Here is a 13,221-nt window from a genome sequence, read left to right on the forward strand (position 1 = left end):
AGAAATTTTGTATTTTTATCAGTTTTGGCTGACAACCATCTCAAGATTCTTGGACAGGAAACTTCTTCTTGGTAGTTCACTTGTTGTCTCAAATAAGGAATGGCTTCAAATGCCCAAGCCTATAAAATAATGTCAATAAATCAAAACCATTATTGAGTAAAAAAAAATGAATACTGTCATAATAAAAGAAAGAAATATTTACCATGAAAGCCCATGGGAAGCCATATAAATTGACTGCCTTTGGTGCTAATTGAGTCAAAAAATATTTGACAGTCATTTTGAAGCTTTCATAACCCCAAGGATAACTATTAAACGCCTAAACATCCTCAGAGAGCTTTGTTAAACTGAGACTTATGTTGTTGTTAATGTCTCTCGCCCAAAGAATATTATGTATAAACCAAACCAAGCACAATGACTATTTGTACTTCTTTGAAAGTCTTTTACCTTTCAACGCTTCTATCAAATTTTTATTTTTGAAGCTTGAACCAACAATAGACACCAGGTCATCACGATCACACGACTTGCCTTTGCCTTTTTTGAGTGTGCGGGGTGCTTTTTTGGGTTAGAATAGGTATAACTTGAGGAGGATAACATTTTAGTCTGGTAATTATGGAAAACTCCTTCCAACCAAAACAAACAGGAATGCCACAGTAATTTATCCATCTTATCTTTATTTTCATACATAAACCAGTGCTTGAGAAGTTCATATGCCATTTTCATTTGGAAACGAGAATTGTTGTCCTCCAAAAAATCAAGATATTTTCCAGCGCAGTTGTCCCTGAAATAAGCATCCAATTTTTATTCTCAAAGTATTTTTCTAAAGACGTCGAAAGATTTCCCATGGCTAACTTGACCACGAAATCACCCGTTAAATATGTGGCACCATTACAATGTATTCTCACGGGATAACGATCAATGCTGAAGGTTTTGACCAACTCTTCGGTGGAAGGGCTATTAGCATTTGCATCATATCTTTTGAAACATTCCTCCTCCCTGTATTCATTATATTCTGCTCCCGATTGAGATAAGGCTTGTAAAACAAGCTCATAGAGTGGTGGATGTAGCCTAGTTGCTTCATTGGTTTCTTTACTTGGACTTAATTCGGTTTCTGTTCTTTTGGGAACCATATTATCTAAAATTAACAAGAACATAAAATAATATATTATAGTTGATTAATGCATCATTAAAAAGGGATAATATTAAATCAAACAACCAAAATAGTAAAATAACAATTGCAACAGATCAGTGATCTGTTGCGCCAGGTGGTATATCTGTTGCAGCGGATGAGTAATCTATTGCAAAAATACAAAACGTATCACGCATCTTTTAAGACAGATGATCACACATTATTTCAACATATGAGTGATCCATTAGAACAGTTAAATAACCTGTTGCAATGGATGAGTAATCTATTACGACAATACAAAATAAATCACTCATCTGTTGAGAAAAATAAATGGTCTGTGCAGCAGATCACATATCTATTGCAACATCATCTATTGCAATATATGAGTGATCTGTTAAAACAGTTAAATAACCTATAGCAATGGCTGAGTAATCTGTTGCGATAATACAAAACATATCACTCAACTTTTGAGAAAGATGAATGGTCTATACAACAGATCACATATCTATTATGACATCATCTGTTGCAACATATGAGTGATTTATTGGAATAGTTAAATAATACGTAGCAATGGCTGAGTAATCTGTTGCAATAATACAAAATATATCACTCATTTGTTGAGAAAGATAAATGGTCTGTGCAACAGATTACACATCTGCTGTAACATATGAGTGATCTGTCAGAACAGTTAACTAACCTACAGCAACAGCTGAGTAATCTGTTGCGATAATACAAAACATATCACTCATCTGTTGAGAAAGATGAATGGTCTGTGAAACATGTCACACATTTGTTGTAACACATGAGTGATCTGTTGGAACAGTTATCAACGGTCAATATTGTTTAGATTTCTCCCAACATAGGATCGTCTATCGCGGCAGATGAATGATCAGTCCTGTTAGAAGAGTTGATAGGATTTTATCCAACAGGAGGTTTATCTGTTGCATCAGATCATTAATCTGATGGTTCTTTTGTTGCATCAGATGGTTAATTAGTTTCATCAGACTTTTTATTCGATGCTTAATATGTTGCAATATATGGTTAATTTGTTACATCAGATAGTTAATCTGTTGCATCAGATGATTAATTTGTTGCATCAGAATTATAATCTGATGTTCCTCTAGCGCATCAGATGGTTGATCTGTTGCATCATATGATAAATCTATTGCATCAGATGGTTAATATGTTGCACCAGATGGACAATCTGTTGGAGAAAATAAAAAACAGTAGCACGATTTTGTTCAACAAAAAAACAGCAATATCACCATTTTTATCAAGAACAAGAATAGAACAAATTTACCCAAATTGTTGTTTTATTTTTATAAACACAAACAATAAAAAATTAAACTTCAAAAAAATATAACAAATAACAAAAAAACATAATTCACTTCGAAAAGAGAAGAGAAGAAATACCAGAAATTAGGATTTTATTCAGACCGCATTTCAAATTAATGCAACAGATATTGAAATTGTTAACCAATATTATAAGAGAAGTTGGCTCAAGTTCCTCGTTTTCTTTAAAACTAAAAAGGCCATAAATTTTTACCTGTGAAAGAAGAAAAGGACGATGAAGAATTTGAAGCTCTTGTGGTCGGAGAGCAAGGCTGTCACGTTGTTTGAAGGTTGAAGTCGAAAAGGAACTCGAAGCCCAACTATTTATAGTCAGATGTTGAAGTCGCTGAGGATTGAAATGAGAAATTTGCAGAATAGTTGGTTGGGAGAGAGTTGAGAGAAGCTGTCAAGAGAGAAATGAGAAACATGTAGATTTGAATTAAAGAGGGGTACTTGAAACCCAACTATTTGTCGCCGGAGGTGGAAGTCGCCGGGGGTTGAAGGGAGAAATTTTACAGAACTGTCGGTTAGGAGAGAGTTGAGAGAAGCTGTCGAGAGAGAGGAGAGAGCGGTTGATTTGGATTGAAGAGGGGTGTGGGTTGGGTTGATTTGTATTTTTGAAAAGATTAGAAAGTTTTGAAAATATTAATCAAGTCCACAATTAACTTAATCAAGTTTCCTAATGATGTTTGACTCTTGAAGTGGGTCAATGTCACCAATCCTTCATTCAAGACATAAAAGACACCTTTCCTTCAATTTTCTCGTCTTACTTACAAAGTTACTTCAGCTATTTAATTAAAAAAAAAATTGCTAAAATGTAATTTTATTTATCACAAAAAATTTAAGAAATAAAAAATACTTTCATCTAAACAATCAATTTAAAGATCCGTCAATATCCAAATTTCTTTTAAATGGATTAAAGAAATATTTTTTTTATTTCTTAAAATTTTGGTTTTACGACTATTTTTTGCATTTTTTCTTGTCCAATAATTACTGTATAATTTAAGTATATATAGTCATACAAATCATCAATTAATATCCTAAAATCATAATTATTTGATTGTACAATTTTTGCTGCTAATTTTAGCTCATTGCAGTGTATATATTATAATGTTACTAATGTTTAATAACATATGCTAAGGTTTTGTGCCATGTCATTTTAGTTTAAAATCTTTAACATTCCCTTTTATCAACTTATTAGAAATAAAATTCATTGTATTTATTTGATGCATGTGTATATTATGCAAGTGGTAATATAAAAAATTGCATTGTGAAAGAAAAATCCATTCAGTAAATAAGTGTCACATTGAAAGCTAATTAAATCTAATTAGTTAAATGAATATGATTTTGAAAATTTTAAAAATTAATATTAACATTATAAGTGAATTGATATAAACTATTTAGGATATTTTAAATTTTCAGAGAATTAAATGTAAAGTAAACATGACAATATGTCATTATATGGTTCAAATGATTTTTATTTTTATTTTAGAATTTTGGTTTGAAATTTCATTATATGATTCAAATGATTTTTTTTTTTTTTAGAATTTTGGTTTTAAATAAATTCATGTTAGCAATTTTTAATGAAAAAATTAATTAAATTGGTTGAGTGACTTTGTAATTGAAACACCTATAGTTAAGTGACTTTTAAAGTAAAAATCAAAGTTGAGTGACTTTTTGAGAGGATGAACCATTAGTTGAATGACTTTTGAAATAAGAAACAAAGTTGAATAACTTTTTGAGAGAAAAGTCATAAGTTGACTGACCATTTGAGTTATTAACTCTAAAAAATTTAAACAATAGGGGGGCTAGAAAAGAGAATTAATGTAAAGGACTTATTTGATAATGCGACTTCCATGAATTTGTTGTAAAGGCCTTTTGAAGTGTTTGTAGAAAGAAATTCTTATAAAATAGTTGCTAGAAAAGGAGGATGTTGGAGGTCATTAGAGCAAACATGCTAATAAGTGCGGTTAAATAATATTTGCAAATTAATTAACAAAATTTGTTAATTTTGCACATCTAGATTATAAAAATAGATGCAGGACTGCGCAAAGGTAGATGCACTAAACTAGGCGAGCTTATATTTTTACATATGCTAAATGATTCTTAAATCTAGCTTAACGTATTGTCTCTTACAGGACAAGTTGAAATTGAGGTCCAAGTCTTTGGAAGAAGGCCTAAAACAAGACGTCATGTTCCCTATTACTCCTAATACATCTCAAAGACATTGAATGACTGGAAACCTCGGGATAAAATTGTGAAGAAGACTCTTTAGGATTCTGTAAATAAGAAAGCATAATTCTTAACGCATATGAAAATTATTTAACACAAAATTATACACTCCTAATAACAAGCGATAGACGATCAACTTGACTACATGACTCAACAATCACGTACAACTCACTTGCTGAAAGACTTGATTTGAGTGTCAGTTACAGAAAATTTCCTAATTGAAAAGGACTTAGCAAAAGAAGAGAGATTATTTTTACAAATGAAAAGTAATTTAACAATATGTGCACTTAGCTACCTATAGACATATGGTGATTTATTTACTATACTCTACTAATTGAAAACTCAGCCTTGAGAATACACCCATTGCTCTGTGGAGATTTCAAGATAAATGACCGTGTATTTCTAGAAAAGCCGAAAGATGATAAACCTATTCTTGGCTTATGTGACGTTAGAGTCTTAATCTATGAAATCATCACGCTGCCTATTATGTGTATCTATTAAAACGTACTAAGTATATTGACTATTTTATACATTTAATACGATCTTTTCAAACTATGGACTTTTGGGATATCAACTATTTCTATGACCAGTGTGCTGATCAATATATTATTTCACGTGCAAAGCAGGTGCGGTAAATCTAGTAGATAGATAGATAGATAGATAGATTCTTCCCTACTTTAAAGTGTGTAATAATAAAAATTTAAGATAATTTTACTATCTAAATTTAAGATAAATTACCCATATTATTTAAGATAATTTAAGATAAATTACCAATTCTTTAAGGTTTGAAAATATTTTCTAAAAAGGAGTTAAATGAATCAAGGATTGAAAAATCATTTTTTTGCATTTACAAATAACAACATACCCTGTGTAACTCTACAAGTAGGGTCTAAGACGTTTTCGATAGACCCTCAACTCGAAACTAAGAGTAATCAAAACATGATAGAAAGGAAAGCGCCTCCTGTGTAACTCTTACTTTCCAATTTCAATGATAGTAAATTCTTGAATAACTTTTATTTGGTAATTGAACAAAATTCACAAAATACAGTACACAAGAATGTGTAAAGAACTATAATAATACAGTAACCGACTTCTCAAATCTCAACTATAATAATAAGACTAAAGTTCAATTACAATTTTAGAAAGCAAACGTAACAACTCAAATGGTAAAAATCCTAAACGAGGGCGTGAAATTATAATGCGAAACTCCTCTTTATTTTCCTTCAGAGAATTTAGGATTTGAAATCATATTTTACTTAAAGACTAACTCCAATGGCAACCCATTTTAGTCATACACTCAAAATAATTCTAGTTTAACTAAATTACAAATAAAACCCATCGGGCCTATTTTATAATTTTCATTAGACCTAAATGCATGTCTAATCTTCTCTCTCTTTAACCTATAACAGATAATAAGGGATAACTAATTGCAAGATTAAGTTTAGCACCGATATTGGGGTACGGATTAGACACAAACCCTAATTTTATATGGTATCAGAGCAAAATGAATAAATTACAACAGAATCATAGAAATAAGCATGATCCAATGGCACATGTCAACTATTTATTTGCAAAGACCAAGTTCCAATATAATACATTCCAAAAAAGAAAGTCTAATAAGCTGAAGGCACACCATTGTAAGGATCATCAAATGTTGCAACATTGCCTGGCCTTGAAAATACAATCTACAAGATAAGAAGCACCACTTGATCAGTTGTTTTACTTCTCAAATTTGGTGAAACAGTTTCAACATTCATTGTTAAAAAATTGGATTAATTTGATAAATAAAAGCTTGTCTCATCGAATGTATTAAGTTTTTAAATGAAGTAGTTCAAATAATTCAACACTGCTTTTATGTTTTTTATCTAGCCCTATTCACTTTACAACTACCTCGATCTACTCGTGCATTTCCACTTGGTCCAACAAAAATATTGAATGACTGGCTCTTATCGAAATTGACCTTTTGGCAATTAGAGAACATTACAATCAGCCTCTTCTTGTCAGAAAGATTTTCTGCTTCTTAAGATTCCGTTTATGGCTATTATATAATACATAAATTTCTTTCGCTGCTACCTATAAGTATCACTGAGCATCATCCTCATACCGCGACTCCTGATACCTACTACATTATATGCCATCTATATAGTGGTTTTTTGACCTAAAAATATTTTCAAAGTTTTATCACCGTACCTGATAATCTCCAATAATGCGCATTTTGAATCCAGCAGCACAGTAATCAAAGTAGTACTCCCATGTCCTGATGAACTTGTCATCGAATCCCAATGCACGAATTTTGCTACTGACACAGTTATGAATTGTCAAGTATCAGCATCTACAAGTGATCCGCGAAGGGAACAGTTTTTAAGTCATCGTTGGAGGTTGTACACTTATTTTGGTCTTTTACCTTTGATTTTCCAAGAAGTTCTTCCGCCAACACCTTAGTGTTTGATAGCAATGAATTCCTATCTCTTCCAGGTGCACTACACTGCATTTATATCATTTATAAAATGCTTTCAGAAGGAAATGCTTTGGAAAGATTAAGAAGCACAAAGAATGATTTTCGTACCACAGTTTGGACACAGCAGCCATGGCTGATGTTACTCTATTTAGTGAAGGCAAGCATCCACCTGGGAAGATATACTCTTTTATGAAGCCATGGCTATGCCTATATTCGTCATAACTTACATCTGGCATTGAGATGAACTACAGAAACCCAACACTTGTGAAAAGCACAGCATGCAGAAAAAAGTGCTAGAAAAGTGAAAAAATTTAGAAGGAAAAACATAACAAAGTGGAATATATTATGGTGACTATAATCAAGTACCTGCAGAACTAGAAGCCCATCGTCTTTTAGTGCAGATTCACAGCAAGTAAAGAATTCCTCCATGTAATCATGACCAACGTGTTCTATCATCCCACTGAAAATGATAAGAAGTACAATTGTAATACTGGCTCGACATGTAGTGACTAGTGAGTAATACAATATGTCAAGATGTAGATGGATAAAACCTCACATTGATATAATCCTGTCATACTTATCCTTGTTGGGGATTTGGCGATAGTCACATAGGATAAATGTTATTTGATCCTGTGGAAAAGTTGAATTGAATGGATATTAATAGATAATCCTAGCTCTAAAGTTGCTAAGCAGATTATGTTCTCACGTTTAATCTTTTAAAGACAAATGTGGAATTCATCATATAATGAAGCATTTTAGTTAATTTTTTGACATAACTTCTCTGGTTTGACTTGCGACCTAGCTTGTTGAGTAGTTGCTTTATCATTTGCCTCGGCTTATAGCAATTACACTATAGGACTCTAAGCTTCATGTTAGTCATCGAGAAAATTTTGAGCTTCCTTAGACAGTGTAAGTACTATACCTGAAGGCCTGCCTGCTCAACTCTCAGCTGTGCATACTTCAGTTGCTGCTCGGAGAGTGTTATACCAGTATATTTGCATCCTGTTTGCTTGACAACTTCCACTGCAAAACTTCCCCAACCACATCCAATATCTAATATATGATGTTCCTTGCTGATTTTTGCCTAAATAGAATAGAAGCAGAATCCAATTATGCCTCAAATTTATGTAGTAATGGTGACGATTTTTTCTTATTTGATGACTTACCTTTCTAATGAGAACATAAATCTTTCTCAGCTGTGCATCTTTTAGGTCTTCGTCCTCGCTCTAGAGAAAATATGAAAGAAAACTTGATCACCATGGAATGAGATACAGAACAGGAAATGAAGCTTAACATATGAATGAACAAAGTTTGAGAGTTAACCTTGAAAATTGCGCACGAGTATGTCATTGTCTCATCCAGAAAGAGCGAGAAGAGTTCATTACTCTGGAAAACAAATTAACACCACAATGTTCATCATCAATTCAATGTCAGCCCATTTTACACAATAGTAACTGCAAAAATATGGCCAGGATTGAGTACTTCAATTTCAGTTGTGATCTTTGGCCTCCCCTACATTCTTTGGACGATATAATATGCAAGTTAATTTCGTTACCAGGTCATAATGGCGAGAGATGTTCCGACGAGCCTGAGTCAACATGTCGAATGAAGTATTTTGCAGATGACAGTGCTGCTGTATAAAGCACGGGTGTCCACCAACCTCTAGAGCCATAAAAAGTGATGAAGAACTTTCAGCATATGAACAGAAGTTTAAGTTTCTTGATTCCAGGTCTGTAAACTATTTTACCTTTTCTTGCTAGACGTTCCAACAGATTCTTTCAGATTTCTGTTGTCAATAAATATCTTCAAGAAAAGATCAAGAAGCTTAGCATCAAACAAAGCTGTTCGCAAAGATATCGAGTCATTTCCTCACCATGATTAGATTAAGAAGACCTTTGTTCTTATCAACAAAAGAAAAATCCCCATGAATAAAAGCATCCGCAAGGCCTAGGTCAGCTTGAGTTGCAACCTGTAAGAGATGTCACAGAATTTATCTAGATTGGATAACTTTTCATTCTTCTTTTTGGGTTTAACTTTTGATAAGTTGAAGGGGCAAAAGAAAATTTCAATTCACCTTCCAATAAAACTGTGTACGATGAACTAGAAGAGAAACTTTGAGAGAGCATTTCCTATTTGTTTCTTGGAAGGTGAAAACTGTACCTCCTTCTTCTAACAAGCTGTACATCGGAACATGTAAATTTATTTTCCAGATATCTTTAATCATCAGAGGAGAAACTAAAATAACTTCGAGTAACAAAATAAAACAAATTCTGATTCGCATGTGATTTGTTTTGCACCATGAATATCGACTTGTATATGAGCTCTAGGCCAAAGAGATTGGAATAAAAGAAGTGTATTTTCTCAAAAAAATTAGTTGTTCTGCATATTCCTACTATCAAATAGCAAGATCAAAATGTTATAAAATAAGAAACAGAATCAATGAAAATAAGCAAATTGTCAGACATGTATCAGCCAATATTTTGGGACTTAAAAGTAATACAAGGTGACACTATTATCACTCACATTATGCGTCCTGTTTGAATGTAACTTTTGAAAAATCTAGTAACGAGGAGGCGTGCTCCAGTTTCAGCCCAGGTTGGTACCAAATGCTTGAAGCTGTATAGAATACTACAATTCCTTCTAAGCATTCCATCTGCAGCAACCACACCCGCCTGAGGAAGATCAAAGATAGACAAATCATCCACATAAGCCGCAAGACTCAATTGTTTACGAAGTATCATCTTTATTAGCAGAAGTAGTACTACCTTTATTTCATTCTCATGGAAGCCATAGCCTGAAATTATTGCAATAAATACACATCAATAAGCAGTGAAATACAAAACGAAAAATAAAGCGACACGAGTATCTTTCCTATAACCTTATGTGAAAAAAAGGAAGTGAAAAAAACAAGACACTAGGTTTTTTGTGCTCAGTCGCTGGCATCAAGTTGAAATGGAAAGAAAAGAACAAAGGCAAATGAAGATCTCCTTTGCAAAGACGACTTGGCCGCTAGTTTAGTTCCCTCAATAATGATGGCCCTGGGCTATTTCTTCTAATTAGAAATCGGAGCCACTTTATCTGTAAGGAGTCAGAATACAATCTTAAAACAGTTTCGAAATTAGAAGCTGAAATTCCTGAGGACTACAACAGTGGGTTCTGCAAATAATTTAAATGACAATAGTGAGTGGCGCAGTCCTTCTGAAAAAATATACAGTTGCCCTCCTACTTTGGGACCTGGGAACAAACTTGCAAAGTAAATAAACAAGAACACAACAAGTTTTACGTGGAAACCCTTTGCTCGAGAGGGAAAAACCACGACCTACCCCAGTAGGATTTCCACCAGCTCCACTAGATTCAAGTAACCTTGAATCTAGACTCCATGATTTCAAGGATTAACCTTTTAAACCTTATTTCAACTTTTAATAATTCTATTACAATAACTTCCAATGCGACAACTCTATTGCATTCACGGACTCAGCTAACTCTAACTGAAACAGTAATTAATCTAACTCTAGCTTCTTGGTCAACTAACTCTAGATGACACTTGACAACAAGAACTGAAAAACAAAGCACCTACTAATAATGAATAAGAGCAGTAGGCAACGTTTACAACCACAAAACAAAGACTCAAATACTACAAGAACTTGAGACACAATAAACGAGCAAGTAGGTCCCTTGTTGCAAGTCAGGCTTTTAAGCTGAGAGCTTCAACCGATTTGATGTTGTTAAAATATGGAAGATTAGGTTTTCTTGTCATTGAAATGAGCATATATAAGAGACAAGAAAACCTAGGATGATTCTGATTGGTTGGGACCAAAAGGTGTTGCAGCCTTTCCACCAACTTACTGTAGAATAGAACTATTTCCAGCTGTAGCGCTGACCAGTGATAGTGACATGAATGCGATCAACCAGGTCCCTAAGTAGTTGCAGCTTTGTCATCACATGATCTTCAGGAACCAGGTCCCAAGGTGATAATTTGTCGGTCATCAGAACTAAGGACTTAACACTTTCAAGTTTCACTTAACGGAACTGGTTCCCTAAATTGAACATAGTTGAAAACCAATAGCAGACTATGCACAATAGCAGGTTACAACGGAACATCTATCTTCAACTTCAAGAAACCCTCTATACTCTGCATAAAAAGAGATTCATACCTTGATATGCTCCCAGAAAACCATATTCCTCTCTTCCCTTGGATTTGATGTAGCTCACATGAGGCGTTCAATGCAGCAACCGATGGAACTGGATGGCTTGTTGTCCACTTAACTAATGTATGCTCTAGTGTGTGAGGAGGATCGACGGTGACGAGATAAGGTAGCTTTGACTCACTAAGATTCTGTAAATTTAGACAACTCATAAACTAAGAGAGCAGTTACAAGAGAAAAGACTTCCCGCTGAAGAGCTTTGTCTTCTACTTTCTATAAAAGTCCTAAATCACGGTATTCCATAACACACCTGGATTACATTAAGCCAATATGTCGTACATCCTTTATTATTTATGGTTCCAAGAAAGTTACAAGCACTCCATGCTGCCCGGTTGCTAGGCAAGAACGTTTTGTCATGATGAAGGAAAGTATCACTGTTGTAGAGGAAGAAAAAATGATTTGCACTTAGACATCATAAATCTTATAAAGACTGGACAAAGAAGAAGTACGTTTTCAACATGATATTCTGCATTTTAAGTAGAACTTTTGGTCATGGCTAGAATTTCAAAGGTGGAACTACTAACTGCTTTAATCTTGCCTTCAACTACCAATTGTCATATTAGCTCAGAAATCTAGCAGCTTGTCGCTTTTAATTGACTAAAACCAGCAACAATTAAAACATTCATTTTAACTGAACTTCATTAAAGCACAAAATAGAGCTCCTTTGGTAATAGAAGATACGAATACGAATACGAACACAGCTAGATATCGCCTTTTCTTATAGGAAGAAAAACCACAGTAGTGACGTTATATGAATGCATTTTCTAAAAAGATAAAATAAAACTTAAAGAGAAAAGCAAATTGAAGTATTCAACTAAAGGAGTTAAAAGTACCTATGGACATACTGGAAAGCACCCAGTATTCTTGTTTCATCATATGTTGCCTCTTTGCCTAATATTTTCAGAGTATCTGGAGCATGTGCAGTGATTATGCATCCGTCATATACTTCGTTGGTACCATCATTGCAAACTATGGTACAACCTGCAAGAGCTCTTTCTTTTAAAGTTAGAACCAGGAGTAGATGCAGCAAAGTGAAGACAAAAACTCTAATGTATATGAACACAAAGGTGGGGGCAAATCCCGGAGACCAGGGTTCAAATCACACAGAAACAAAAACACTAGGTGTATTTCTTTCCATCTGCCTAAAACATAAAGTTATAAGGTTTTTTCATCTAATGAAGTTCCCTCAAGTAATAGCCCATCCATTTTCCAACAGGTATGTGGGTATCTAGTATTTTGATAAAAGAAACAACACAACAAACTCTTGCAAGATGCCATAAATAAAAACAAATTAGCTAGACCTTCTTCATTTGTCGATACAGAATTTACTTCACAACCACTTCTAATTTGGCAGCCTCTTTTCTCAAGCTCCTGCTTGACCTGCATTCAATGCCCCATCAAAGCACTCTCAAGGATGATCCATGCTAAGAAAATCTTGCAAGAAAGTGAAAATTTGTAACTGCCTGAAGTTTTGGAATCTATTATAAGTTATCACCTTGTTTACATGTGCATGTGATCGCCTTCGTATAGTTAGCAATTGAGGGAGACCAAAGAGCTATAAAGAAAGAAACAAAAGCATCCTTAGGCACAAGGGATATAAAATGATATAGGTAATTCAAATTCAGTATCTTGCTCGCAATACTTTCAACAACAGGCTATAATCTACACACGAAGTATGCTAATTGAACACTAGCTAAGAGAACAAAAACCTGCAGAAGATGATGGTCATGGAAGAATGAAAGAATGTAGTATGCAGAAAAGCCCAATACTCCTGCTAAGGGAGAGGACCAGATTGAAGCACATATTGGAATCTGTAATACAAGTTGTTGAATGAACAAAAAGGACAATACAAGCATCAAAATGAATAA

The 13,221-nt window shown here is 33.9% G+C and overlaps 1 pseudogene; it reads right to left on the reverse strand.

The window, feature by feature from the left end:
- Positions 1-6,232: 6,232 nt before the first annotated feature.
- LOC107865563 lies at positions 6,233-13,209 on the reverse strand (annotated as a pseudogene).
- Positions 13,210-13,221: the final 12 nt, after the last annotated feature.

Source organism: Capsicum annuum, chromosome 3 (genome assembly GCF_002878395.1).
Source record: "Capsicum annuum cultivar UCD-10X-F1 chromosome 3, UCD10Xv1.1, whole genome shotgun sequence".
NCBI lineage: Eukaryota > Viridiplantae > Streptophyta > Magnoliopsida > Solanales > Solanaceae > Capsicum > Capsicum annuum.